We start from the raw sequence: 27,999 nt of genomic DNA, 5'->3' as shown, positions 1-27,999 counted from the left end.
ACAAAACTACAAGACCAAACTTGATGAGATGGCAAATGTGGCTGATTATTGTATGACAGAATATAGTTGAGGTTTTGTAATCTTGCTTGAGAATCTGAAGGAGGAAAAACTATAAAAGGTGAATCTATACTAAATTGCCTTTGAAGAGAAAAATTTTCCATTTGCTAATTGACTAGTATAATTCTGCAGGTCTGTTCAACAATGTACAATATTTTCATAAACCATATGAAATAAAATGCAATTTCTTTATTCTACCAATTTGTTATTTATGAGGACAAGTCACTGACTAGTCCCAATCACTTAGTAAAGGGTGTGTTTGATAGTAAGCAAAAGGAAGGTCATCTAGCCACAAGGAATAATTTTTCTTCCTGATAAACATCTATCCCAGAAAACAGTGACACTGAGAAGAGTTGAGAGACTCTGGCAACTGATGGCTGCATATGAGTCTCCACTGTAAGTAAGTACATATAAATACATAAAAGGGCAGATTTGACACTTTGAGCAGATATGCCGAGTAGGAGCAGAGGGCAATAGGATTTCTGTCTGCAGCGTTAGTGAGACCATATATTGACTCAAAATGGCTAGGTAATAAGAAAAGTTTCTAAACCAGTCTTTCTGTCCCCACAGTGTCCTTGTTTCTAGGCTAGGCATGGCTGGCTGGCTGACTTTGAGTTGAATTAAATGCTGCCCAGTCCCTTAATAAGGTTTTCTTCACCTCTGAGGGGTAGCTGGCTGCTCACTGGTCCTTCCAGCTGTCTTGTCTTTGGTGGAACCGCATACTCCCAGCTCCGAGCTATGGCTGTCTAACTAATCTGCTTGCTACACCCTGGACCTTCTTTTTTTTTTTTTTTTCTTTGCCCCACAATCTTGGTTGTTTTTTAGGGAAAAATCATTCCCCTTCATCCACTGTTTCTCCCCTCAGAAGCAGCAGACTCCATCACACAAGAGGTTGGAAGCTGAAACTTGAGGTTCAGATGCAATGATGTTAAACGCTCCTGCTGATTAACTTTGGTCACACCCTCAGCTGCCACCAGCAAGTCCTGTCCGCAAGCCTATTTCCTTTTTCTTGCACACATCTCCTTTTCTGAGGAGGAGGTGGGAGGTACAGCCGCACTGTGAAACCCCCAACCTGCCAGTGCTTTCCCCCAAAGTGAAGCTGCTGGGTTTTCTTCTCCCTCCACACTTTTGAAAACACTGAAAGTGCTTTTGTTATTGTGTTTGTTGTGTTCCCTTGTCTCTGTGTTTCTCTTAGGCTGACACATTGGGTCTTCCTCAACAAAGTATTTGAAGGGGAGAAACCTAGACCTAATAGGGGCGTCCTTCTGCACTTCTGTCTTGAAGTGCACAAGATGTTAGGCATCCTTCTGAAAAAGAAAGAAAAATCTCTCCACTGGACAAGACAGTAGTTTTCCTGCATTGAAAATGGCTAACTTAAAATCTGTACAACAGAATTGATGGCTTGAGGGGTATTTTTTTGGCCACTGCTTTGACTAAATACTTCCTTGCAGCTGGTAGAAGTAGTAGAATATTTTATGTGCAATGCTCTGCTCTGTTACACCACAGCCAGTAACTTTGTGATGGGTTGACCCTGGCTGAACACCAGGTGCCCACCAAAGCCGTTCTATCACTCCCCCATCCTCAGCTGGATAGGGGAGAGAAAATATAACAAAAGGCTCGCGGGTCGAGATAAGGACAGGAGAGATCATTCACTATTACCGTCACGGGCAAAACAGACTCAGTTTGCAAAATTAACTCAATTTATTACAAATCAACCAGAGCAAGGTAATGAGAAGTAAAATGAAATCTCAGAACACCTTCCCACCACCCCTCCCTTCTTCCCGGGCACAACTACCCTCCCGGATTTCACCACCAAGCCCCCCCAGCGGCACAGGGGGACAGGGATGGGGTTTATGGTCATCACACGTTATCTTCTGCCGCTTCACCTCCTCAGGACGAGGGCTGATCACACTCTTCCCCTGCTCCAGCGTGGGGTCCCACCCACGGGAGACAGTCCTCCACGAACTCCTCCAACGTGGGCCATTCCCACGGGCTGCAGTTCTTCACGAACTGCTCCAGCATGGGTCCATTCCATGGTGTGCAGTCCTTCAGGAGCACACTGCTCCAGCGCGGGTCCCCCACGGGGTCACAAGTCCTGCCAGAAAACCTGCTCCGTGGGCTCCTCTCTCCACAGATCCGCAGGTCCTGCCAGGAGCCTGCTCCAGCGCGGGGTTCCCACGGGGTCACAGCCTCCTTCGGGAACCCACCTGCTCCGGCGTGGGGTCCTCCACGGGCTACAGGTGGAGATCTGCTCCACCATGGACCTCCGTGGGCTGCAGGGGGACAGCCTGCCTCACCAGGGTCTTCACCACGGGCTGCAGGGGAATCTTCGCTCTGGCGCCTGGAGCATCTCCTCCCCCTCCTTCTTCACTGACCTTGGTGTCCGCAGGCTTGTTTCTCTTACATGTTCTCACTCCTCACTCCGGCGGCAGTTTCTCCCCGTCCCAACTTTTTTTCCTTCTTAAAAATGTTATCACAGAGGCGTTACCACTATCACTGATTGGCTCGGCCTTGGCCGGCGGCGGGTCCGTCTCAGAGCCGGCTAATATGGGCTCGCTCTCTCTCGAACACAGGGGAAGCTTCCAGCAGTTTCTTACAGAAGCCACCCCTGTAACCCCCCCCCACTACCAAAACCTTGCCAAACAAAACCAATACAAACTTACAGGGCCCACACTTGACAAACACAATTTTAAAAGCCTTCAGAGCTGAACCTCATGTGCTATAATTAAGGTGGGGTTGTTTTTCCAGGAAGCTTCTTAGTCAAAACTGATGACAAAAATAAGTATAAATATTATTTTAATAGACTAGTAGAGTCTTAAAATTCAGCTCTGTTCATTGTCCATAAGCCTGTAGTAATATTTGCTGAAACAATGTCAATTAACCAGTGCTGGATTAATTTCTGGCAAATAAATTTTCTCTCACTTCTGTTTATTCCAATATTCAGTATTGATTCTATTGTCACTTAAAGTTGTAACTGGTGGGTTTTTTTACTCCAGCCGTTGCCCTACGGTAATACTAGTAAGGTGTGGTGTGTGTGTTATGTTTACAGTATGACAGCTAAGTATTTGCTAAGCAGGCAGGAGAACATGTATGGGAGGACAGTCTCCAAAGGTTGCCTGTAACACCTACTACTGTGTGCCCCTTACACAAGTCTCAGTTCTGCTGAGGGAATGATCTAGATTAATATCAATTTTTAGCATTAGTCATTGAATAAGCCTTCTCCCCACACTGAAAATGAAGCTATACCAACCCAACCCTAAAAGACCCTAGCCAATTAAAGCTAAAAAGGTAATCTGGAAAAACTTACTTAAGTGAAAGAATAAAGTCTAGTCTGCTTAGTTGATCCAAGGGTAAGTAAAATACAATTCTATTATGTACAAGTACTTGGCAAGTGCTCTCAGTCATGGACTCCAGTCTGGAAGAAAGGATTTAAGATGCAGCAGGTCAGTGCAGAACATAGCCGAGTTCAGAATAAGGAAGGGGTATGTGTTCGGTTCTCCATCCCTCAAGCCTTGAAATCAAAACTGTTGTCTTAAATATTTTATTACAGAGCTGAAATAGAAGTAGGTACTGTTTAGTCTAATTACAGTGGGAGGTTGTGACCGACAGTGTGCAGGTAACTAAACTACATGATAGTCATTATGGTTTTTGGCCCAAAAGTCCTTGAAACTTAGAATTTTATTAGTAGCTAGATGGCCAATTCTTTTTTTAGGCTTTTAACTTCTCAACACAATGTTTTTTTCTGCTCCAGGCTTACAAAGACCCTGATTCGGCAAGAAACGGCAAAAAATACAACGCTAATTTTTCAGGCTACTCAATAATTTTCATATTTGGAGTAACTATTAAAATGCCTTCCTTTATTATGTAAACACAGATGATAGAAGCTCCGTAAAGAATCAGGCCCCAGATATGTCTGAGCCATTATCCTCACACTCAGAATAGCCAGGACAAGTGCCTCAGGGAAAATTGTAAGGATCCCTGGAGTGGACAAGCATCGAATAACCTTGCTATATATAGGAATTTTTCTTCCTAATCCCTCTATTAGAAGCTGGCTTATGTCCTGGCCCACTGAAAATTATATTCCTATTCTGTTTTCCTGTTAGTTTGCCTACTCAGTGTCAGTTTTGTTTTGTTGTCCTGATACATTTTTGAGCTTGGGGAGGTTAATGAATGAGTCCTGCAGGCCACTTACAAGCTCTTTCAAAAATCCACTTTGTTTCAGAAGAAGCTTCATTCGTTGCAAATGTTCTGGTTTTGCATCGGTTGTTCCTTCCTTCCCTTTTGTGTTATGAGAGGCTTAAACAAAAAAATGCCTGATGTAGCTTTTTTCTGTGGCTTTCCTGGTTTTATATACCCCTGTCAGCCTACCATGACTGAGGATTTCTCTGGACTATTTAAATTTCTGTTCTCATTCTGGTAGATCCATCACCTGCATAGTTAAGTTCCTTCTGCTTTTTATTGTAACATTCAGAGAATTGATTGTCATATCAGTATAATTTATTTAAATACTTATTTAAATACAGTTTGATGGTGAGAGGATTAGATTTATTAATGGATTTACCATTAGTGATTTCCTGACTGCAGTGAAACATATATAAATCAAACACTAAATATGTTAGCAGCTACAGCAAAAAAACCTACTGCCAATAGTTTTTAATTTCCTGCACAAAAACAGACACATTTAATTTTAATGCATAGTAAAGAAGACTAAAAAGATAAAGGTGTTCCATAAGGTAAAGTGAGCAAGCAGGGAATTTACTTCCTTCATCCTAGTCTGTCTGTCTGTCTTTAAAAACCACTCAAATGAGGTTAAGTTTAATAAGCTTCTGCTGTATCTCCCTGAAATCTTTGAGACCCAAGCAGTCGTTTATAGAAACCAACATGCTGCTACCCTGAACCAGAGCCACTGGTTGAGAGCTCTTTGGGGAACGAACAGCTGTCTCCCTAAAGGATCTATGAAAAGTTGGCCTCTGCTTTTTATTTGTGGCCCTTTATTATATGAAAAGAAATCTAAAATATTCAGTTAAGCCAAAGGGTGAGGATGTGGAAAAACTACATATTGCTATGCAAAAAGCTCCTGACCTTTATTTTCTGGTTTGCATGTCTCTCTTCAGCACTTTGTTGCATAAGGATATATGCTGTGTACGGTAACGCAGGCAGCACAGCAAACCTCAGTGTGTTAAGGGTAGATATCACAAGGTCAGAAGTGCCAATTGCACTAATTAGTGCAATCCTGACTAAGAACAGTTACTTGACTTTATTTTTAATGAGCACAAGGATTATGGGAATTTAGATAGAACAATAATCTATTTTTATCTCGTATTTTGTAAGCTCAGAAGACGAGTCAGGAATAAGCTGCATAGTAAGACAGGCCAGAGCCATAGCTAAATGAAAAAAACTGCAGGAACAAAAAGTTCCTTCCTTCGCAGCACTGCATGGAAGTCTGCAGGTTACAGCAATAACCCTTACTTGATGTCAAAAGTATGTATTACAATGATAAAGTAATGTACAAGTGTGGCACCCACCTAGGAAATTTAGTATGACAAGATTATTTTTTTTTTAATATGTTGGTGTTTGCAAGTCAGGAGGGAAAGAAAATATATTTTGCTAACAATTATACTTATTTCTTCTAATTGCTACATTATCTGCTATTGAAGGTTAAGAAGGGCTAAAACTGTTAAAAGAAAAAAAAAGGCAACAACAAAAAAGGAGCTGTAGAAAACTGCAGCTTTCAACTGATCCGTCTTCCTCTATATCACAATCTGACAAAAGGGATATAAGCTTAATGTTTTAACTTCGTCAGGGATTCATTAAAGACAGTTGATGGTTGTAAGGAATTAAGAGATGCCCAATCTAATCTCTAAAGTGGTCAATTACACTGTCATTATTGTATATGGCACTCGGCTAGAGGATGCCCCAAGGCGGCACCACACAGCAGTTTCACAGGCTACAGACTGAATGTAAACCAGAAAAAACTCAAACAATAAGGCTTCTGTGCCTAAACCTGACAACTGAATAAGCTACAACTGAGAATCCATTTCTGGCTCTTTGTAATGTGTCCTATCATGCTTGTGGTTGCATTGATGATTAATTATGATTCCTATAAAAATAATTAAAAATTAATTATTGAGTAATTTTAAAGCATTGTGCTTTTGTGAAGAGACTAAATGTTGGTAATGCAAAATGCTTTATTGAACACCCATACCTTCCAGAATCAAGATGCAAGGTAGTACATAGACTTTCCTCCTAGAAAGACCGTGGTATTTCAATTAAAAGAAAGGAAAACCACCCCACATGTCTTTGAAATGGGAGCCTATGTTCTTAGATCACTGCTGTCAGTTTATGCCTCGAAGACGAAGTTGGGTGTCAGTTACTCCAGACCTGTTACTGTGATGATGACTGTTACTTAAGACTAAATTAATAAGCAAGCAATAAGGCGCATGCAGGAGTCTTGGGTATGTGTTTCCCTAAGTAGTAGGAGTTGACTCACAGGCTTATGCATATGTTCTCTGTACGGAAAGGCTCCGCACTGAGATTTGCTTACTCTCTTTCCTGCCTTGTGCACTGACCGCTAGTAATTAAATCAGACAGCGAAGATGGTATCTCCTTTTTGCCAGGAAGACATTTGCATTTCTGAAAAGCTGGAGGCAGACAAAATCGAATCAGTGGGAAAAGTCAAAACAACTTTCTACATCTTGAGAGATGGGAAAGGGGACTCAAAGCTTTTAAAGGATCATTAAACCTCATTCAGAAAAGGATGGGCATAGAAAGCTAGCTTGCTTCTTCCACCTGGGGTCTCTCTGCAAATGCAAGCTAGCCTGGAAAACACATGCTAGGTTAAGTGGGTAGGCCCAGAATCGACAGTTTGTCAGCTTAATACCTGCCCTTGAATGTCTTCAGGATTAGGTTCACAAAAGTAAAGTGTGACTCTTTCTCCTGTCCTTATAAACTTTTATAAAACTTTTCACACTTAATTTGCTTTCATCCTTACCTGACCAAAGTTACATATGTTTTTAGGATGACTGGATCTCATCAGGGCACCATCTCCTTGGATATGTGACTCAAAAAACTGGCACACTCTGGTAGGTCCCTGTATTCCGGTACATTTTTCCAGGGGGTTGAAAAGATAATGAAGTGCCCCCCCACTATGCTGCATGAGCTGGTTGAATCATTTGCAATAGAAGCATTGGTGTGGACAAAATATTTTCTCGTGATTAATCTTAGTTGAGAAAGTAGGGTGAATCCCAGTATTCTATAGGGATTTATAATAACAGTTGATAATTCAGTCTTTTTTAGATATTAGCTTTTCAGATAAGACCAGGATTTTTCCAATATCAGAATGTGGCATTAATGTCAGCAGAAGTTAAACTGGGTCTGATTTGAATTGTTCTGCTCTTTCCTCAGTCACGCAAATCCCCATGGTACTAAAAACTGGGTGATTTAACATTTGGATTACTATTTTTTTGCCCAGGATCCTGTTTTAGGCTGAAAATGAGAAGCTTAAGAGCACATGGAGAGACTAAAGTTTAGCATGAAGGATAAAATGATGGTTTCAGCTTTGCACAAGGCTGTGGGCTGCTTGCTGGTTATTGTTTGTTCTTTGGACTCCAAACAAAATGTTGTCACAAACATAATTGCACAGGCCAGCCTGTAGGAGAGTCTTGACTTTTGGCAAAGTCCACAGTTCCTTTAAGACGATAAGTCTCTGTTAAATACTTATTAAATGTAAAATCCTTCCAGAAATTATCTGCCTCAGCTAGAGATAAACCTGCTATTTCTGTCTAATTTTTTGTCTAAAGGTTGGAGAACATCTCTAAAATAACAGCTCGTAGCCACCAGCTGCACCTGGATTGCTCAATACCTTACTATCCGAATAGCGCAGACTGACAGTATTACCTCACCTGCTTGTGGTCCCGCAGAGGCTCTGCTACCTCAGTCCTTCAGGACACTGACTATCTTTGTTCCAACGTACATCATCAGTGGAAGTTTCCAGTACTGCAATGTTAGAGTCCTTCATCCCCTCCCAAAGGAGATGTATAAGTAAGAGGATTATTACATCTGTTCTGAGAATTTTGGACTGGACATGTCTGTTATTTTAAAAGATCTTTCAGACTGGTTGCTGTCATTAGTTTTCTCTGGTGATGTAGCAGGTTACTGATTATGTTATGTTCACCTGATCTGTGGCAGATATCAGGTATTTTGCTAAACTGGTTATCAACCAGATTTACTAGGAAGGCCTGGGCTTCTGTGACATTGGCTTAGTATCTATACTGCTTTCTGGGCCTGCCCAAATAGGAATTTCTCAGATTGATAGCTGTGGGATCTTGAGCTTGTCCTCAAGCAGTGACTGAGATATTTTACAATAAACATTTCAGCTAAATAGCCAATGAGAAGCTGCTTTCTCATTAGCCTCACTTTATCCCTGCCTACATGCCATCCCAGAGCTGGGGAAGAACTCTGCTGATGTTCTCTCTGGATTTTTAGCTAAGTAATACTTAAGCCTCACATGAGGAGAAAGCTCACTTGCTTATCTCAGGGCTGCACCATAAAACACAGAGGTGGGAAGGTACTTCTATTCAGCCATGTCACATACCTACAAGAAAGACTTGGAAGGATATTCAGAGATTGCAATTTGCTTTAACGTTTGCATAAAAGTGAAAAGAAAAGGCAGTAAGTGCATGTGTGGCAAAACAAAAAAGAAGAGTGGCATTTACAGCTGTTTAGTTTAAAGTCATGAGTAAACATGATGTGAGGGATGCATTACATTTTTGCACTGTATGGGGAAGTCTTTTCTTCCAGCTTTATAAAAACATCCATTTTTATGGTTTGGGTTTTTTTAAGTCATTAGGAATCTAGGACTAGGGTTAGTTATGTATAGAGCAAATGTTAGGGCTAGCAAATGTGTTGAAGTTTAATTCCTGTTTTATATTGTGTAATGGCTTTTTCTCAACAAAAACAAAAGATGTGTCAGGGAGGGAATGAATTTCAAAGTAAATGCCTGAGGCTGAAGTTGGGACACCTGATTGCCTAACTTGGGTGAGATGCCCTGTTGAAGAGTACTGCTCAAACACAATCTCTCAAACCAAGCGAAGTCTGCATCACTGGGTAATGTTTAAAACACGGTCTGCAATCAGTTCCTAGTGATGTGTGCGCTCAGTGAAAAGCAGCTTCTGAAGCTGCCTGTTCACAGCAGCACCTCTCCTATCTGCAGTACTGGGTCCCCCCAGGTTCCCCAGTGGATGGGAGCACTGAGGTCTTAATTCATGGTCCTTATCTGATTTATCTGTGGCAGATGAAGAACTTACTACTGCACCTTTCAGTTTCTCTGCTAGTGGTGACCGCTACATTAAAAAGTTGTAGATGGGCAGTATGCCTTCATACGTTACATTCAGAGTGTGGCATATTGGTTTCAATGGGCCCTGATTTCAGTTTGTATTAACCCACCAGGCCAAGAACTGAGGCAGCAGAGGGCTGACTAATAATGCTTGTCGGATCTTACTGCACTGGTCCGAGGGCTTACCAAACACAGAGCCTGAGGAGGAAAAGAAAAGTTCCAGGAAGAAAAAAACCAGACTTTAGGACATGGGTCTGGTGAGCTCACTACTGAAGACCAGGTTATGGGACAAATACTCAGTATTCACCTTTACGGGGATTGGTTGCCCATTCAGCAGCAATTAAATGCTGTACCCTGCCCTCTTCTGAACTGTTCCTTGCTAGGGGACCCATAGTGTTTGTATTACAATGTGTCTCTTCCTGCCTTGATTACTCTTTTCTGCTATAAGCCCCTTACTTCCAGCTTGTTCTTTTCAAAAATCTGAAGAAAAATAATTACTTGACTGAAGCAGTTAATTTGAATGTAAGAGATAGGAAGCAGCTTTGTAGAAATAATTATGTACAAGCTTAGAGTGATTTAGTTAAACTGGCTCAAGCATGTGCAAGCACATTTTTTTTGCTCTGCTTCCACTGTTCCTTGTAAATCTCCAGATGTACTAGTTGCATTGTTGTAAGCAGTACCTTGAACTGGTGCTGCTGCACAGCTCTGCGTGAAGACCAATTTCTCCCTTTTCTCTCCTACATCCATTACTGCAGAAGTAACACCCTGAGTTAAAAGTTGTTATAATGGTAAAATAGCCTGCTCTGACAGATTGCATCAAAATGTGAAAACAGATTAACATAACTAGAGGTGATCTCGTTCTTACTTTTAGGGAGAATGAGAACAATGTCTTAAGAAAACCAGGTCACCTGCTCCTTGGACCCGTTTTCCTGGGGGTGTCTGTCCTATCTCGGATGCAATGTGTTAACAGGAACATTGATCCCTATAAGAGTACGCCTCTCATCCTTGTTGACTAATGCACACTAATAGATACTGTGGGTGAAGCATCGTTATGTAATTGTGCTTGTGTTGCAGACACTGAACCTCCCATGACATAACAGATCCTGTATTAAAGACAGAAGCAGCTTTATCCTAAGTATTATTGCTAATGTGAACAGACCCAAACATGAGCAGATGCACTGCTGCTACATGCAATGTTATGCCACGATTCCATTAATAATTTTCAATTTAAAAAAATATATATTGTTTAATTTGTTCATAAAATAAAAACAGGTCTTCAGGTTCTGAAGATTTTGTAGTTTAACATCTGTGGTGTTATAAAGTCAGTATTAAATAATTGTAAGATGTACATTAAGCAACATATTTTGACCTTGACTACTCAGACCTCAATTATTCAACCCTTCCGGTTATTATAAAAGGGGTCAGGTCCTCTGATCTCAACTAATTAAAATTAAAAATGAAAATGTTCTGAGTTTGTCTGAAACCTCAAAACATATTTAGTATACCAGCAGAGAGAAAGAGATTAAAAATGTGGAAGGGGGGAGGGAGAAGAAAAAGAAGGGCCCAATTCATCAGAATAGTATTGATTTTGACACTGAAATGTTGGAGGCCATTTCAATATTTTAAACAACACATGAAGCCTTGTGGTGAGTCCACTCGACTGGCATTGGAAGCAAGTTGGAAGCCATGCCCCTCTGGCCTACCAAGTGACTTTGCCTACTTGTGCTTTTGTGTTCTGCACTGAATAACACTGCTTTATAAAAACCTTATGCCCACCCAAACAAAAACTAGATATTTTCTGCCAGCACAATATGCTGAATTAGCTTGTGGAGGGATCAAATGAACACCAAATTCTGTGATTCTGCCTGAAGTGAACCTACAGAGGCTAAGTAACAGGTCAGTGTTTCCCGTTGGATGTGACCAATATGACTTTCACCTCAGAAACATTGGATTAACAACTCCATTTCAAGTGAGGTTTAAATTGGGGTCCTGCATCTTGTGGTATGTCTTCTAGGCTTCCTCTTTCCTTGTTGCACAACCCATGCAACCACAAACTGTGTCCTCAGATCTTCTAGACACTGATACCTTATTTTCACTCATTACAAGTTATCTTACTTTGATTATCACTCCAGTAAACCAGTACTATTCAATCAATGAATATTAGAGGACATAGCTATTTTTTACAACTAGTTGAATTGCAGACAGCTAAAGCAGCAATCTTCAGCTGAATTTTTTATTTAAAAAATGAAACCTTTCAGGGAGCTAAGCTCTGTGTGAGCCAACAGGCAACAGCATTGATTGATTTCACAGGGACTGTGCAGAATTCAGTTATCTGTACCACTGAGAAGCAGAGAGCAAATGGTCACACCGTTACTGAAGTTACTGAATGAAAGTTGTTGGTTTAGAGCAGTGCAGGCCAGCACATCTTAAGCAGAAGAATTCAGATCCAATTCTCATTAATTAGGAGTCACATAATAACTATATGGTATGATTTTCTGTTAAAGACATTAGGAAAGGCCTATTGGGAAAAGAAATGTATTTTACTAGACTGAATAATAAAAGTACTATCTTCCTACAATCTTGCTTGAGTCATATCCATGTAGTTGCAACAATCTATAGAAAGTTAAGAATCCATTTTTAGATTCTTTGACACAATATACAGCAGCAAAGCAAGCATGAAGCTTACAGGAAGTGTGCTGTGGGTATGTCTAAGCTGAACATGTAAGGAAGTGATTGAAAGGCAACTTCTAACAGACACATTAATGTAAGAGAAATAAGAAATTACAGTGGTTTGTATGCCCAAAAGTTCACAATAAAAGTCTAACACCCATTTAAATTGTACCCTTGCTCTTTTGTTTCTGAAGTGAGTCATTGATAACATCCAACTGGACACACTAACCTATCACTTAACCTCCATAAATGACATTTGTACACTGACTAACATTAATTGACCTAACTAACACCTTTACTGCTATGGCACTTTCACAGTAACACTACACCCTTTTGGCATACATACAGCTGTAGGCCTTCCTGGGTCTCCCTGTTAGCTTAGGTAAAAGCATACTCAGAAAAAAACCTGAACTTACCTATAACCTTCCTGTCAATGCTAACATTGTAAGCACAAATGCATTACACTATAATTCTCCTAAAGCGTAAAATGTATTAAAATAACTATTTGGACTGTCTGCAGTTAGCCAGGCCAAAGAACAGGCGGCTTCTTGTACTTTTACCTACGCTTTTTTCATTAGCCTGTGGCTTAATGGAATACTGATCTTAAGACTGAAAAGCTAGATTCAATTGTGACAAAGGACAGCTCTAAAATTAGGCTCAATACTTTATAATTTCAAGGCATTAGAAATGTAGTTTATCCATACATGATATTCTTCATTATGAAATGTATAGACAAAATTACGTTCTCCATCCACCCTATCATGTTAGCAATTTGCAATAAAATAAGCTTAGGAATGTTGGATTATCCCCAAACCAAAAGGTTTTAAAATCTAGAATGATTATATTAAGATATGAGATTATTAAAGGCTTATCTAGGACATGAAAAAGGATTCAGCTCTGTTGTGACAACATAGGGAAATTACCTTTAAAACATGAAAATGCCTTTAGAGTATTGTATTGCATTTTATTGCTATAAAACAGAAGGTTGTCTGGGAGTCTTGATGTTGCATTTCCATGCCATACATTAGGGATGGGAGAAACATTCCCAGTTTCCTAAGGAGAGATTATTTTTGTGGTTGATCCATCTGTTCTCACCCTGCCCCGTAGCTTTCAGGCCTATTGGCCATACTCAGTTGCATTTAAATCATGTAGAAGTCTCAAATGTGATCCTAAGAGGGTTTTTTACTGAAAAATTGATAGCTACATGGAGGGCAGACTCCCCAGCTTAATGACCCCCATGAGAAAAAAGGAGGCAGAATACAGGCATTTTATATAACCTGGTCAGCTGGCCAATCTGTGGATGGCTGCACAGCAACTGCAGCGTGTGCTGTCTATGCCCAGTGGGCATTTCAGGGGAACATGCAGCAGAGCTACTATTATGGGGTGAGAAGCAGAGTTTAGGAGACAAAGAACTCAAATCTGTAGGAATCCAGCATTCATTGACTCTGTTGCTCATAAAATAACTTGAGAGGATTTATCTTCTACATTTCTTTGAAGAATAATTCTTGGCTTGTGCAATAAATTACTACAGGATAAATGTATGAGAATATTAATAATAAAAGCATCTTGCTCTTCTATGCTGCAACCTGTCAAAAGATCAAAATCTTGATCACTACCTGTCTCCTGTGAGGTTGGTAGCAGAGCTCATTTCACTCCAGAGAAACAGAAGTGACACACAGCCACTGTGCCTGACATGCTTGTGGCCACACAGGAAAACCAACAGGGAGGGTTTCAGTAAAAACAAGCCTCACCATTTTTAATAGCAGCATGTGGATAACTGACCTTCCTGTTGTCCTTGTTTAAAGGAAAGGAAGGACTTAGTCAAAACTGGAGCTACATGACTGTATTCTGGTTGTAGTCTACTGAAATAATTGCTACCTGGAAGTAGCAAATATGTTGCTTGTTAGATCAAGTAGGAGATTCTGTTATTCTTGTAGAAGTTACGTTTATAGAAGCCCCCTGAAATCATCTAGTTTCCTGAAGCTTTTCAAGCATCATACTTAAACTGATTTTTATAGATGATGTCTTTTTATTATAGTCACTGTGATACAGCTAGTTACTAAAATAAGCCTACACTAGCTATTCAGAGTGAAGTCCGAGATGAGGCACCTAATGACTTGAATCGAGCTGATACTTTGTGTTAGTACCTCAGTACAGCATTAAGTTCTGATTTTACAAATTCAGCTGTTAAGATATCAAACTTTAAGGAAATTTCTTTCATCAGCTGGATAGGAACCTGTCCATGTTGTTTGTAAAAATATTAATAGCCCTAAAATGTTTTCTGAGCTAACAGACTATCAGGGCAATGAGTTAGGAGCAGATTGGGCTGAGCCCTATTCTCCCCAACCCTCTTACCTACCTCTCCCTTGCTTGTAATGCCTGTCCTCACACCTCTTGGCATTTTTGCCATGTTTGGAATTCTTCAGTGGCCAGCTCCAGCTTCAGTCTTTAGCTTGGCTCTCCACAGGAAGATCACAAAGTCATTATGTACAGCATGTTGGGATCAAGGAGAGGCCATGTCTGAGAAACTGGCAGTGAGCCTAGAGCAGCTCTGTGCTATGCTTTCTGTGGGTATTTGTAGAAGAGTGGGTGGAATAAATCTCTCTGCTGGATAGGGGTATCTGGCATGGCAGGAGCCAAGCTCACACAAGGTAGCTCGAGATCACATTTCTTTTTAGAAAGGGGAAGAGAAGACAAAGGGAAGTGAGGCTGTTTTGAGTGAGGTATAAAGAGACTGCAGATTGGTTTTCTTCACCCTGGGCCATTCATTATTTCAGGACTTTGCCCTCATTCTCAGGGTTGCAAGACCTAAATTACCCTGTGTGTATTAATTACCATGTGTGTATTAATACATCAAATCATTGTAGATAGGGAGAGGATCTGCTCTGATACTGTGTAGGGATTGTAGCCAATAGTGTCTGTTTTTCTGATTATACTGGCCTCAATGCTCTTCATTCTTCATTGATACCAGTGTTAGAAGGAAAGAAATTGTGGATATTTTAAATTTAACCTGTACTGTTTTTCCTAGCTATGTACACAGAATCCATCCTTTCACTGCTGGTTTGTTTTGGGCATTGTTAGTGGAAAAAGAGTCAGAAAAAAAATAAAAAGTGTTCCTGTTTCCTGATGGGAACAGCCTTAGATGTCCTATGATTTGAGCAATGTGTTAGACCACATGATCTCCAAAAATCCCTTCCAACCAAAATTAGTCTATGATTCTATGCCTGTCTCCTGTTTAGAAGGAATTGCCACTTCCCACAGACCTGTGCGTGTTACGCACTTTGTAGACCCATGCTAATCATTTTCTGTCTCCAAGCTAGAGCTGCAGTTTCGTGGGACTTTAGGGCTCTTGTATCCACAGAGGCTGCCAAGTCCAAAGTTGCTGTTCTGCCTAGACAGCAGTGTATATGCATTGTGTATGGGGTCGTCTGCTGTTCAGAGATTCCTTGTAACACCGAAACTTGGGGGGTGGGGGGTGAAATGAGGACAGGATGACAATATTCATAGCAGAAATACCTCACAGTAATAGTTGTCATCTCCATTACTGTCAAATTAATTCTGAATTATTGCCCATCATACACTGTTTAGCTTGAGGGAAGCGAAATGGTGGCTTTGCTTCTATGGCAGAAATGAGAGTAGTTCAGCCCTCTGAGGAACCTTGCAGAGTGGCAAAGGAAATGTCAAATATCATTTGGTCAAAGAGTGTTTTTAAAGTCCTCTGAGGAATAGTCCTTGCTCATCTCCACTACATATATAAAATAGAGAAATAGAGGGAGCTTTTTATTTAGGAAGTATCAGCATTCACACAAAGCTGGGGATGTCTGGAGATGAGGCAACGTTTGGACTGAGACACAAGTTTTACAGACTAAATCTGCACCTTCAATCAGCTATACTTTGATTTGAGAGCAGCAAAGAACAGTAGATGGGATAACAGACTGAAATTCAGCATTTGCAGGCTCAATTTCTGGATCAACAATTAACTTGTCATGTGACACCAGGCAGGTCCATGGCGCTATCACCACTCATTCTCTAATCCAGCACAGTGAGAATCAGTACAGCAGACCTTCTAGTCCAAACTAACTATCTCAATATTTAAACTCTTAGACAAAATCTAGATATGTGTTTAAGCACTCTGATAAATGATATTGCATGACAATGAGTGTTAAGTATCTCAATAAATGAAAGAACATCTATTTAGATGTCTAGTTAGAATTAAAATCCCCAAAGAGGTCTGCTTCTACCTTTGTAGTGTACATATTATGTCTAGAGAAAGGAAAAGATGAGCATATGCTGAAGAGAAAACAAGGGAAACTGATCCCTCAGTGGACCTTAATCAGTTTTGCCCTGGATGCCTCTCTGTCAAATTGATGGTTCATTTAAGTTTTTTCTTCCCTCACTTGAAGATCTACATGAGATCTCCTTGGATTCCCCAGCTTATCAAATTGAGATTTGGTGGAAACATATTGAAGGAGAAAATGGGAAAGTGCAGCACAAGTCCTGTCTCTAAAAGCCAGTTAGAAGTCTTGAGAAAGAAGCTAATGGTGCTGAATGAGCTTCATGTGATGGTCTTGTCTAGAAAGCACTATGAAGCTGAGTGCTACCAAACCTGTATGTTAATACCAGAACTATCTTAGATGTATGGAGTGGGCAATAATGATTAGGCCCCTTCTGTTCTATGACGCTAGTGGTGTACCGTACTGACAGAATTAAATGTTTGAGAGTCATATACTTGGGGTGATTACACAAAACCTGGATTATTCTCTGGGGTCAGGCAACTGCTATTGTTGCTTAAGGCTTCACAGATTAATGGTCATCCTCCATCTTGTGACTTTAAAATTGCAGTCAAAAAGGAATTTAGAAATTATGATGACAGTCTGCACTAATTACTCTGTGTGCAAGTAGGTACAAGTAGTTTGCTACATATGCATTCTACATGCCTGGCTAAAAACAATGCAAGACTCTCAGCAGGAGCTGGTGTGAAAACAGCTAACAGGAGCCCAGGTGCAACTAGTAGGCTCACCTCAAGGAGAGAGCAACCCCTTTAATTCCTGGCACAGAGTTTAGAGACTGCAGATTTTGCCCTCTCCCTTGTTTTCTTCCCTGGGCTCATAATGGTGGCTGTGTGGCTCCCTGTGGCCAGAGGAAGAATCACTTTTTCTGTGGTGAGCAACTCTGGTGAAGATTTCATTTGTGGGGTCACTTTGACATAATTCAAGGACGTGGCATTGTAACTTTTGGCTGTTAAAGGCTTCAGTCTATTCCATATAAAGCTTTGGGGCATGACTAATTAATATAATAATCACCTCTAGCAGAGAACACATTAACTGCTTGAACTCTCAGGACTTAGAAGATTACAGAGAACAAGTTGGAAGACGCTGAGAAATTGAATTAGCAGATTCTCAGGATGGCAGCCAGTAAGGGACTTCATGCACTCATGTGTGCTAAGGGATGAGCTCTGTGCCCTGGGGACCCAGGCAAAGCTGCTGTCTTCTCTGGGATTACACCATGTGGGTACTTCCCTGAGGACAAAAGGGAATGAGCTCCAGAGTGCTCTGGAGCCCTGTATTTATTCAAACTAATATTCTGTGAAACAAATGATCTAATTAACTAAACAGGCATTTGACCACAAAAATGTTATTTTTAGCTAACGTTGCAAACCTACATCAGGGTTGCTTCTTTTTCTCACTGAAACTCTTCATCTATTTTCTACAAAATTCCCCTATTTTTCTTATTTAAATCATCAGTAACCTGTGTGGCTGCTCTTGAATTTTGATCCTCACAGCCTGTTATATCTCTTCATCCTTTCTAATGATGAGATAAGCTTCTAACAGAAAGACAGAAGTAATCAGGATCTTTGAAACAAGTTGTAACCAACAAACCAGGTACAAGTAGTCTTTTGTTTTCAAGTAGAAAAAGAGAGATCAGATCAATGTGATCCATAAAATTACATTCTAGTTTGGATTTTTATTACAGATTTCCAGGCTTCAGGCTAAGTTTGAGATGATACTGACACCACCAAAATGGAAACAAATAAAATAGTCTCAGATTCTGAACTTGAGCCCCTCCAAAACTGAATGAAGTATCGTCGAAATCAGATTTCACATTCAGAGGGAGAAAGTCATAATGGCCTTAAGTATTTGTCTGTTGCATACCACAATAATTGTTATTATCTTAATTTTGCAGACTTGGGGACTGTGGTCTGGCTGAGGTGTCAGCAGCCACTACTAAACTTTTTGGTTTATACTGTAGCCACTAACAGTATTTCGCCCTACTGTGTAACATTGCTGCAACATTTTGTCCCATTCTCAGTTTCCAGAAGGATGATAGAAATCTGGAAGGAAAAAAAACATGATCAAAGGCTGCACAGATGGTTCTGTAGCAGCTGATAGGTAGCTGCGGTTGTTGATGAGTATTTTGGAGGTGACAGACAGCAAGGGCAAAGAAGAATTACTGCCAGCATTTAAAGGGACTCTGCCAGGCCACAAAATCATCGTGATGAAATTCTTAAAAAAATTTTCCAGCACCAAGATTTCTTAAACAGGAATAAACTCGCCCAAAGACAAGGTCATACCTCTCTCTTTTTCTTAAGACAATTTAAAACTGTGCTGTGCAGTAGCTTTCAGAAAATGTGACCTTGGGAATAGAAATCTCTTAAGTGTCTTGCACAAGCTATTTGCTGTGTGCTGCTGTGACCAATTACAGAATTACCTTCTGTGGTAACATGGTACGCATAGTGTCCTGGAGGAAAGAACTCAGGTTCTGACAAGTAATAACCACAGTTCCTATCAAGTTGACTTTTGACAGAGTACCAGTCATATATTACTGCAAAGTGCTGAAGGGGCTTACTATGGAGACCATTTGACACAGCAGGTAGATCTTCAGGGTCCTTTATGAAAAGCCTTGCTAGGCACCATGAGGCCAAATCCATCAGCTAGTGACTCTGTTCATACCCAGGAGCACTCCTGGTCGAGGCCCAGTAGCTGAGAATGATGCCCAAGGCACTGTGACATGTGCAGCAGAGGCTCAGGAGCCCACAGCTACCCAGACCGCTAGGGGAAGTGTTACACAACCATGGTCTGAGCCTGCAGATTGCAACCCTTTGCTACACTACCACATAAAAAATCTCAGCCATGTAACCCTCCCATTTTCTGCTCCAATGCATGTCAACAGCAGCAGGAGGGAGGCTATGTACCACCTGGACATGCCAAACAGCTAGAATAGCCCAAATTATTGGATGTATGATTAGACAGCTGTCATGAAAGATCAAGCATGGTTTTAGTCTTGGGTGTGTGTGGAAAAAAAATGAAGTTTGTATAATTTCAACATGAGAACCTAGGGCCTGATTAACAGCAGTCGGAGAGACATTCTCTTGGACCTTGACATATCCAAGACTATGGCTTTCCCCATAACCATAAGAGGTTGATAGGGTGACTGTCAGATTGAAGGACAAGAGGTTTCTGAACACGAAGGCATCCTTAAAGAATGAAAGAGGTATTGTTGCTCTACCTCCAGAAGCCTGCCATCCAGCTGATGGGCCTTGGGGTCTTTGAGGTAGGTGAGTCATTCCATCAAATTTCATCTGTCTTGGGGGGAGATGGAGGAGTTCCTCCCCAGAAACTATCTCTGAGACAACATGAAGGAGTGAGAGCGAAACACTGGTGGGCCACTTTTTACGTTTCCCAGTCATCCTTAGCAGTGGGTTTAGCATGTGATATGACAACCAGACATGATTCTGAGATAATGCTCTCAAACATTAAGCAATAAATGACAAGGACTGATGTTGGTTTAGGATGCTGTCTTAGGAGCTCATCCTCACTCCAAACTTCACACAGTCATTCTGGATGGATTTATCCTCTTTAGACAGTTCTGCTCTTTTTATAGGTGCCCTTGCTCTGTTTGAGGGTCCACTCCAGACAACTGATGCATAGCCATCTGCCAGCTGTATGAATATGTCCCTATTAGACATTTTACTTAAGCACTCTGAGATGTCTCTAATTTCTGATGGTGTAGTCCAGTCTTTCCAGGAAAACCTTACAATAGATATTTTTATGTGGATATAAAACGATCTCGTGCTGCAGTGACTTTTTTTTCCCCCTGTAGTCTGTCACAGGGCTGAGGGCACATAATCCTACTGAACAGGTAATCGCCTGGAAAGCGATATCAGCCCTGAATAGAGATCTTTCATGCAGCATGTTCTCCCTCTGGTCCCAGATATTTCCAGGTAGCTTTTGACATTTTCTATTGTTGGATTTGCTGAGTGCCAAGATAACTCCTCCGAACAAGGCAGGAACAGCTTCATTGACCTGGAAAACTATGACCTGTTTCTTCTTTTCCACTTGGAAGACTAACCTTGAACTTCTGACGCCTGCCACCAGCAGCTAAGTCTCACTGTTTGGCAAGTGCAGTGGGTAGCATGAGTCATATTGCTATGGCTTTAGTGCTGAGCCTGCTTGATGCCTATGGCTATATAGAAACTGCAAATGTTCTCCCATGTATGGTCATAGGTGTCCTTAACTCGCTCACTGAAGAATGACAGCATTCTGAGCCTAATTTCCCAGTCCTAGCCTCACACCTCTTGTCTGCAGTAAGCTTAATGTATATCTAGGCAACACATCAGTGTGGGCTCTGAGATGATAAATAAGGCTGTTGCTACAGGATGGGATTCAGGATCAGGGGTGAAGTACAGAAAAATCAACTATACTCTGAGTATTGGAGAATCCTACATTAAAGGGCTGTGCTGATTTTAAGAAACAGCCCGACTGAGTACCTCTGAAGGCAATCAAAATTTTGGTTGCACAAGATTTATATATACTTTTGTTTTGAAGTGCTCCTCCCCAAGATATTTCTGTATGAACAAAATCTGAAGAATAGGACAAGATTTCAGAACCATATTGCCCTGTAACTGCCTGTAAGCTGGCTTCCCGTTTTCTCCGATTAAACTGAATATGTTATGTCTATCTTTTCCATAATGAGTTCCACTCAGAACTTGGTGCTCCTTAGGCAAGAGGTCATATTAATGTCATTAAGTCTCTTCCTAGAATCCTCCTACAGAAATAAGGCTTAAAAATTGTGAGGAAAAAAATAAGGTGGCCACCTTGCTCTTTAAAGACTTATCTCTAACCACTGTATTTGTTGATTGTTTCAAATGAGGACAGCTGAAAATATTTAAACGTATTTGAGCATGAAGGCAAAATTTGTTGAACTGTATCTGTCAGGTGTGAAATGTTCTACAGGCACCTAAAATAGATGGGCCCTGTCTTACCCAAAGGATATGCTGAGGCAGTGAGTTCTTTAAAGAGTTATATTCAGACACGTTATTTCCCTTCTGTTATTTCCACTGATGACAGTGGGCCTCCTCTACAAGCCTCACTGCGCACCTCTTGCTTGCTTACAAAGTTTAAGCCAGAAAGAAACACGCTCTCATCTGGTCTAACTTCCTGACTAGAAGATTTCACCCTGCTACTATGGATAGAACTTAATAATCTATATATGGTTAAAGTTTATCTTTCAAAAAGAAACACTGTCCTGATTTGTAAACATAAAAAATCAGAGAATCTCCACTCATCGTAGTTGTCTGCTCCTAAGGTTACTTGCTCTCTCAGCTAAAAATCTGTGCCTTTTCCCCTAATTTGTCTGACTTCATCTTCTGAAAATCAGTTCATGTTATGCCTTTCTCCATTAGTCTAAAGAGCTTGTAAGTACCAGGCATTTTCTCCACATGAAAGCACTTATTCACTATAATCACCTTACTGTAATATAAGTAGGACTAGATTTCAGTTTGGTTTCAGAATAATACATTACATTGAAAATATACATAGTTCAGTAAGCAATGGAGCTAATGAAGTTTGTTTTCCTGTGGATTTGTATCTCATAGTTAGATTCTCTGGTGTCTCAAGAGCACACATTAGTCAAAGGTTTTCCCAGCAGTGAACCCATTCATCATCATTATCATCCGTGTGGATTCTTTGATCTGATAATATAGTTGAGCACTTTAGGATGTTTCTTCCCTCTCTGCTGAGTTATCTTCTTCGAACTTGTAGGAGAGGAAGGAATATAGAGACTAATGGAAATATATAGGTGATATGATCAGTTAAGTTCCACTTCCATAGGGAACCGGATAAAAAATCAGTTCTACGCAAAGTAAACACTGGCTTTTAAACCTTTGCAATGGAAAATGCCACTCCAGATGGTTGCATTAGAACTGTCTTGTTTTCAAAATCTTTTTTTTTTTATGATAACATCACTGGGAAACCCACATACTAGGATCCCCACTAAGGCAATAGGTGTTACAGTTGCATAGCAGCTCAGCAGCTCAGAATTCAAATCTTCCCTGTTGAAAATCAGGCAGCCAGTTTCCTGTAATTTGAGCTTAGGGACACCAGGGAGTTCTGTACCATATGGTACCAGAATATTTTTCTTCTGCCAAAAATTTGTCTCCCCACCCTCTGCTCCAACCACATGGCCTTTTTTCCTTAACAGTCAATTACACCAGATATAACTGATATTCTTGGCACAGGAATTTATTCATCTCCTCAAAGCAAAGGATTGTTATGCAGTTTCTGCGTGTTTCTACAGGGGGCTACAGTATGTCATGTACTTGTACTGTCAAAGAGTCCCAACTGTGACAGGTGCCACCTGTTAAAACACTGCTACAGCTCTTTATGGATCTTGCTTCATGGAAAATACTGTCTCTAACCCATCTAACGAACGCACTTGTAATATGTAACATTACAAAATCTGACTGTGTATTATGGGCAGTGCCTAAATAAGACTACGCATTGTAATCTGAGATCAGTATGGTATGCAAACTGATTCCTTTGGTATCTGCTACAAAAAAAATACCTGAAGCAGGTATTCCACTTGTAATAGACAACTGGTTTTATCTTCTCCATTTGCTACTAAATAAGCAAAATGTAGGACTGATGAGAATAAAACTCTGCCTTTGTCTAAACAGAACAGGAATAGGGCTGACACTGTGTCTCTGCTGGCAGTCGGTTTTAAAAATTGGTCAGTAAGTGCATGCTTCAGCCAAAGGAAGTGTGATGTGAATGAAGCTGGAGAGGGCTTGGCTGTCCTCCAAGCTTAAAACCTGAGTTGTCAAGACTTTGCAGAAGCTGTTGTGTCATTAAAGAGTGCCCCAAAGTATACTGAAGCCTTCCATTTGAAGGCTCTCCTGCCTGTATTTTCAGGCATGGTGGCTTGTAAGGCAGGAGGTATTTGGCAGCAACTGCACGCTTACAGCCTTACTACCCTCTGAGTGGACAGAAAAGTACTGGATTCAGAGTAAGCCTGAACTGCTTAACACTTTGCAGGTGTGATGACCTGGGAGAGAATGTGGAAGAGATTTTGCAAACATTACTAGTGATATCACTTTAATGTCTAATGTGATTTCTGTGCATTTTTCTCCTACAGGAGAAACAAGGCAGAGAAAAATCTATTATTCTTATCATAGCATGAGTCTATACACATGGGGGGTTAGAGAGATAATGACTGGCCTGGTAATCAAAATATCTGTGACAATAATGGTGCATGTAGATCTGATGATGGCTGTACTTGAAAACATTTCTCCCAATATATCTGAAGGGACTGTATGTACAAATAAATTAATGGAAAAACATTAGAGACTGACTGTTCCACAAAAAGAAATCCTAATATTGTTGCTTTTCAAAAAATTAGACAGCTCAAGTCAGCAAAATATTTACTGTATCACTTTATCACTTAAAGCATTTTTTGTCAAATGTTTTGAGAGGTACTATATAAACTTTAATCTGGAAGGCAAGTATACTACCTCCCTTTCAAAAGAGGAGAAATTGAGGCATAGAGTCTAAACATGTCACTTTCCTAGGACTGAGTTAGTAAGCAAGCCCAGAACAGAAATCACAGATTGTCATATTAGAGTTCTTGGTTAGAGACAATTCCAATTCTTCAGGTTTGGATGAATTTAGGATTTAAAGTTACTCAGGAATTTAACTTTTGAAGTTCTATGCACCTCAAAAAATCAGTTTCTTAGGCAGTTTGAATAATGGTCTTAAAGATCAATTCAAGCACTTTCTGTTCTTAAGGTAAATGAATACTATTTTGAAAATTAGCATATATATGAAGCCATATATAATAGATAGGGCTGTTATCTCAAGAAACAGAGCTAAGTAATTATATACTTTCAAAATGTCCAGCCATGTATTGTATTTAAATATTCCTCTACAGAATATAAGGAACAGAAAAAGCAAATCTGAAATTAGTAGAATTTATATGCTCCCCTCTCTGAATGCAAAAATATCTTTTCTACTCTCCTCAGTCTCCTCCTCATTAATTCCCATGCTGTTAGGTTTTTTTCAGTGCTTCATGTAAAAACTTAACCTGCTGCTGAATTTATTTCATGTGAGTTTGTTTTCCTCATTTTAATGGTTTGTAATGCAAAACCACAAAGGTACAGCTTCTGTAACAAACTCCCTTATTGAAGCCTGTCTGCTGCACATACTGCTTCTGGAGTCCAACTTGACTCTGAATCCTAACATTACAAAAAATGAAAAGTAGCATGGTCTTAAGCACTATAATTCATGCTTCTAAACTTTGTTCCTTTGCTGTCCTGTCCTCAGCTGTGTTGTGCAAAATTTCTTCAATGAACATGTTCTTTGTTTCCCTCTCAAACCAATAGAGGAAACATACTAGGAAATTTTACCCTCTAGTACTTTTTAGACAGTGCTTCTGTCTAATATCCCAGCATTTTACATGTTTGTGTCAATCCTAGATATGAATTTTGACATTAAAGTCAGCAACTAGAAAATTAGGCGGGGGGGGGGGGGGGGAAAGGTGTTATCTGTGTACAATAGTCCTGGGTAAATGTAAATTTCTGTGCATGCACCAAATGAGAGAAGGTGAGAAAAAAACCAGCAATGTGCATAAGGACGTGTAAGGACAAATGCAATTGAATATTAAAAAACCCAAACTACTTCTGTGGTGAAAATGAACTAAAAATAAAACATTCATGTCTCAGTCACTCCAATATTTATAATTCCTCTTCTTGTCATTTAAAAGCATCCTTAAGATCTCTTACCTTGCTAATATTAGATACTCAATTGCTCCTTTTTGCTAGAAGACTTTGGCACATTTCTGAGATCCTGGAATATCATTTTACATGTCTTTCACCTCTTTGAAGAGAAAGAACAAGATTTTTGTCAGATACTTTTCCTATTATTTTTATAAAGTGCATTTATTTTTCATTGTTCATCCTCTTTCTGTGTTTATTTTCAGTATTTTTCCTACTGAGCTTCTTTTCTGTTTCTGAGCCTGTATTTCCATTTTCTCTAATTCACTAACAAAGTTGCCAGAAACGTAATTTAATTTGCTGCAGTGCTTTACAATGCTTTTTTGCTATTAATCTGTATAATTATAGTGTGTCGGACTCACACAGCAAAGTGTTAGCCATTTATTTTTACTTATTTCCATGCACAAAAAAGAAAATATCTAAGAGAAATATCAAATTACCTACCACGTCATTTATCGTCAGCATTTAATATTTTGTCAGATAACTAGGCCCTGGAATAAGGGAAAAGGTACTCCTTACAGCACAAATGACAGATGTCATAAAAATCGATAAACTGTGGCAGAGAACTACAGAATAAGTTTTTTTGTGTGTTTTTTAAATTTTGGGAAATTATTAGTGAAATTTGATGTAAAAAAAAAAGCAGAATAAAATATTACAAGCAATATTATAAATAGATTATTGAAAACTATTTGGTAGTTTTCAAAGACCTGAAGTCAACACATGTATTTTCAAGACTAGAAATCTAAGAGTTGCTCCTGAACTAGAGATCAGAGCTGAAAATACAGTACCTGACAGAAGGGGCCCCCATTTCAAACACGATAGGTATTTTTGGAATCGGACTCTGGGTTCTCTTATATGGCCAGTGTGAAAATCAGAAAGAAAGAAAATGGAGTGCCTACTGAAAATTTTAATGACCAATTTTAGAAATGCATTTTTCTCAGAATTACCCAGCTCTTAAGAAGTAAGTATAACCAGAAGTAAAATGACTGTGCTACTGGTTTTTGGAACATGACATTTTGACATTTCTCTGATTCAAAGCAACATTTCTAAAGAAACTTTCAAGATAGTCCCTAGACAAAACACAGTATTGAAAACCTACTCTATTTCTTTTGAAATATAAAGACTTCCATTGATAACAGTGGGAATGCATGATGACCTTTTGCTAATTTAAAAGTACAGAAGTTTGAAACGGGGATATTTGAAACCAGAAATGAAGCTTACAGCCTGAATAATACATACTGTACTTTTTGTCATTTTTATTGCATAATGCCATAATTTATTTACTATGTTCATCGTGTATGTGAGGATTTTCTTCTAAGGTAATTAAAATCAGTGATAAAAATGAACCGTTTAGAACACCCTGTTACCCATTAACAAAAAACTAAAATGTCTTTACACTGTATAATTCATTTGCTCATTTTTTCCTGTAACGAATGGACATTACCTACAGATAGAAAGCTATAGGATTTTTATAATGGTTAAGAGGAGCTTTTGTGCCTCCTGATGATGAAAGCAAAGGCTTAGATTTTTCTAAAGACTCATATATTTCATAAATATTCAGTAATAGCACGATACCTATCCCCCTCAAACCTTTTTCAAAGCCTGAAATAAAATGGGGAAATTATTAATGAGACCATGTGCAGATGCAGGATGAGAAACTACTTTGTCCTACTGCTGAATTTCTAGGTCAACAAATACAGCTGCTCCCTTTTGCACCCGATTCAGGCATTATACGAGCATGTTACCATTCTTTGCTGAAGAACTAGGAGTTCTTTCCGTCACAGCCACTTCCCACATGGAGAGAGATTAAATTGAATCTAGAACTGCACTTTGGTATCACTCCAGAATGATTGTAAATTATGCTAGAAAATACACTACACGCTTCTTAAAATTTCTGTAATGTTATTCAGTATATTGTGGTGTCATTTAGTGCCATTTGATGTAACCGTAAGAATTACTAGCTCAACTTTTGGATATGGACCCATGCATTCCTATTTTCAAACTTACACTTTAAGCCATTATTCGGTCTATTTTCAGAAGGTGTTTGTGTATGGTATAGTACAGGTACTTGCATATGGTGTAACAGTAAAGCTGCCACGACTTTTGGCGGTTTTAACGAATAATTTCTCCAAGAACCATGAGGACTTTTCCTCGTTGGTTTTAAAGGAGAGTTTTCCTGAACCAATTTCTATTATTTTAAATAGCTTGAGTTTTTTTAAGCACTTCTCAATATTAAAAAACTCTGTTCGGATACTCCGTTTTTCTGTCGGTATCTGTTCAGCAGACGTCAGTATTTCAGGAAACGGGACAATTTATTGTTATTTTTACTGGAAGCAACATCTCTTCCTGAGGAGCTACGTTACTTACACCCACACGCAGGACGCTTCACCCAGCCCCGCCAGGTGCCGACCGCCCCTTTGGAACGGCGCTGACGGGGGTGCCGAGGGGAGGGGCCGCCACGGCCCCAACGCAGAAGCGGGTCTGGGTCTGGTGCCGGGAGGCTCGGGGCCGCGACCCCCCGCCGTTGTAGTTAAGAGGGGAACCCCAGGAGTTCGTTCGCCGGTAATTTCAGAGCTTGTTCTCCTCACAGTACCCGAAAGAAAGGACACCAGAAGCCGTCGACCTGACGGAACCCCGAGAGGCCGCCTAGTGCCTCACCCGCTGCCCGCCTCGCTCTGGGAAATCGCCGGGGAAAGGGGCTGCCCGCCTCCGGGGCGGCCCCCGCCAGCCGTGCCCTACCCGCCGGGGTGGGCTGCCCCGCCGGGCCGCCGCCAGCCCCGCCCGCAGGGCGTCCCCCGGAGCCCCCCGGCCGGCGAGGAGCGACGACGCGACGCGACGCGACGCGACGGGACGGGACAGAGGGAGGAAGGGCGGGGAGGGGAAGCGGGAAATA

The 27,999-nt window shown here is 40.4% G+C and overlaps 1 long non-coding RNA gene across 1 annotated transcript; it reads right to left on the bottom strand.

The window, feature by feature from the left end:
• Nucleotides 1-30: 30 nt before the first annotated feature.
• Nucleotides 31-27,885, bottom strand: LOC126052607 (uncharacterized). The gene is made up of 3 exons (XR_007510102.1): nucleotides 27,114-27,885; nucleotides 25,116-25,209; nucleotides 31-94 (listed from the first exon to the last, which is right to left on the bottom strand). It is a non-coding gene; the product is annotated as an uncharacterized LOC126052607 (long non-coding RNA).
• Nucleotides 27,886-27,999: the final 114 nt, after the last annotated feature.

This window comes from Accipiter gentilis, chromosome 30 (assembly GCF_929443795.1).
Source record: "Accipiter gentilis chromosome 30, bAccGen1.1, whole genome shotgun sequence".
Classification (NCBI taxonomy): domain Eukaryota; kingdom Metazoa; phylum Chordata; class Aves; order Accipitriformes; family Accipitridae; genus Astur; species Astur gentilis.
Note: the sequence above shows the minus strand (reverse complement) of the source record. Positions and strands in the feature narration are given on the sequence as shown.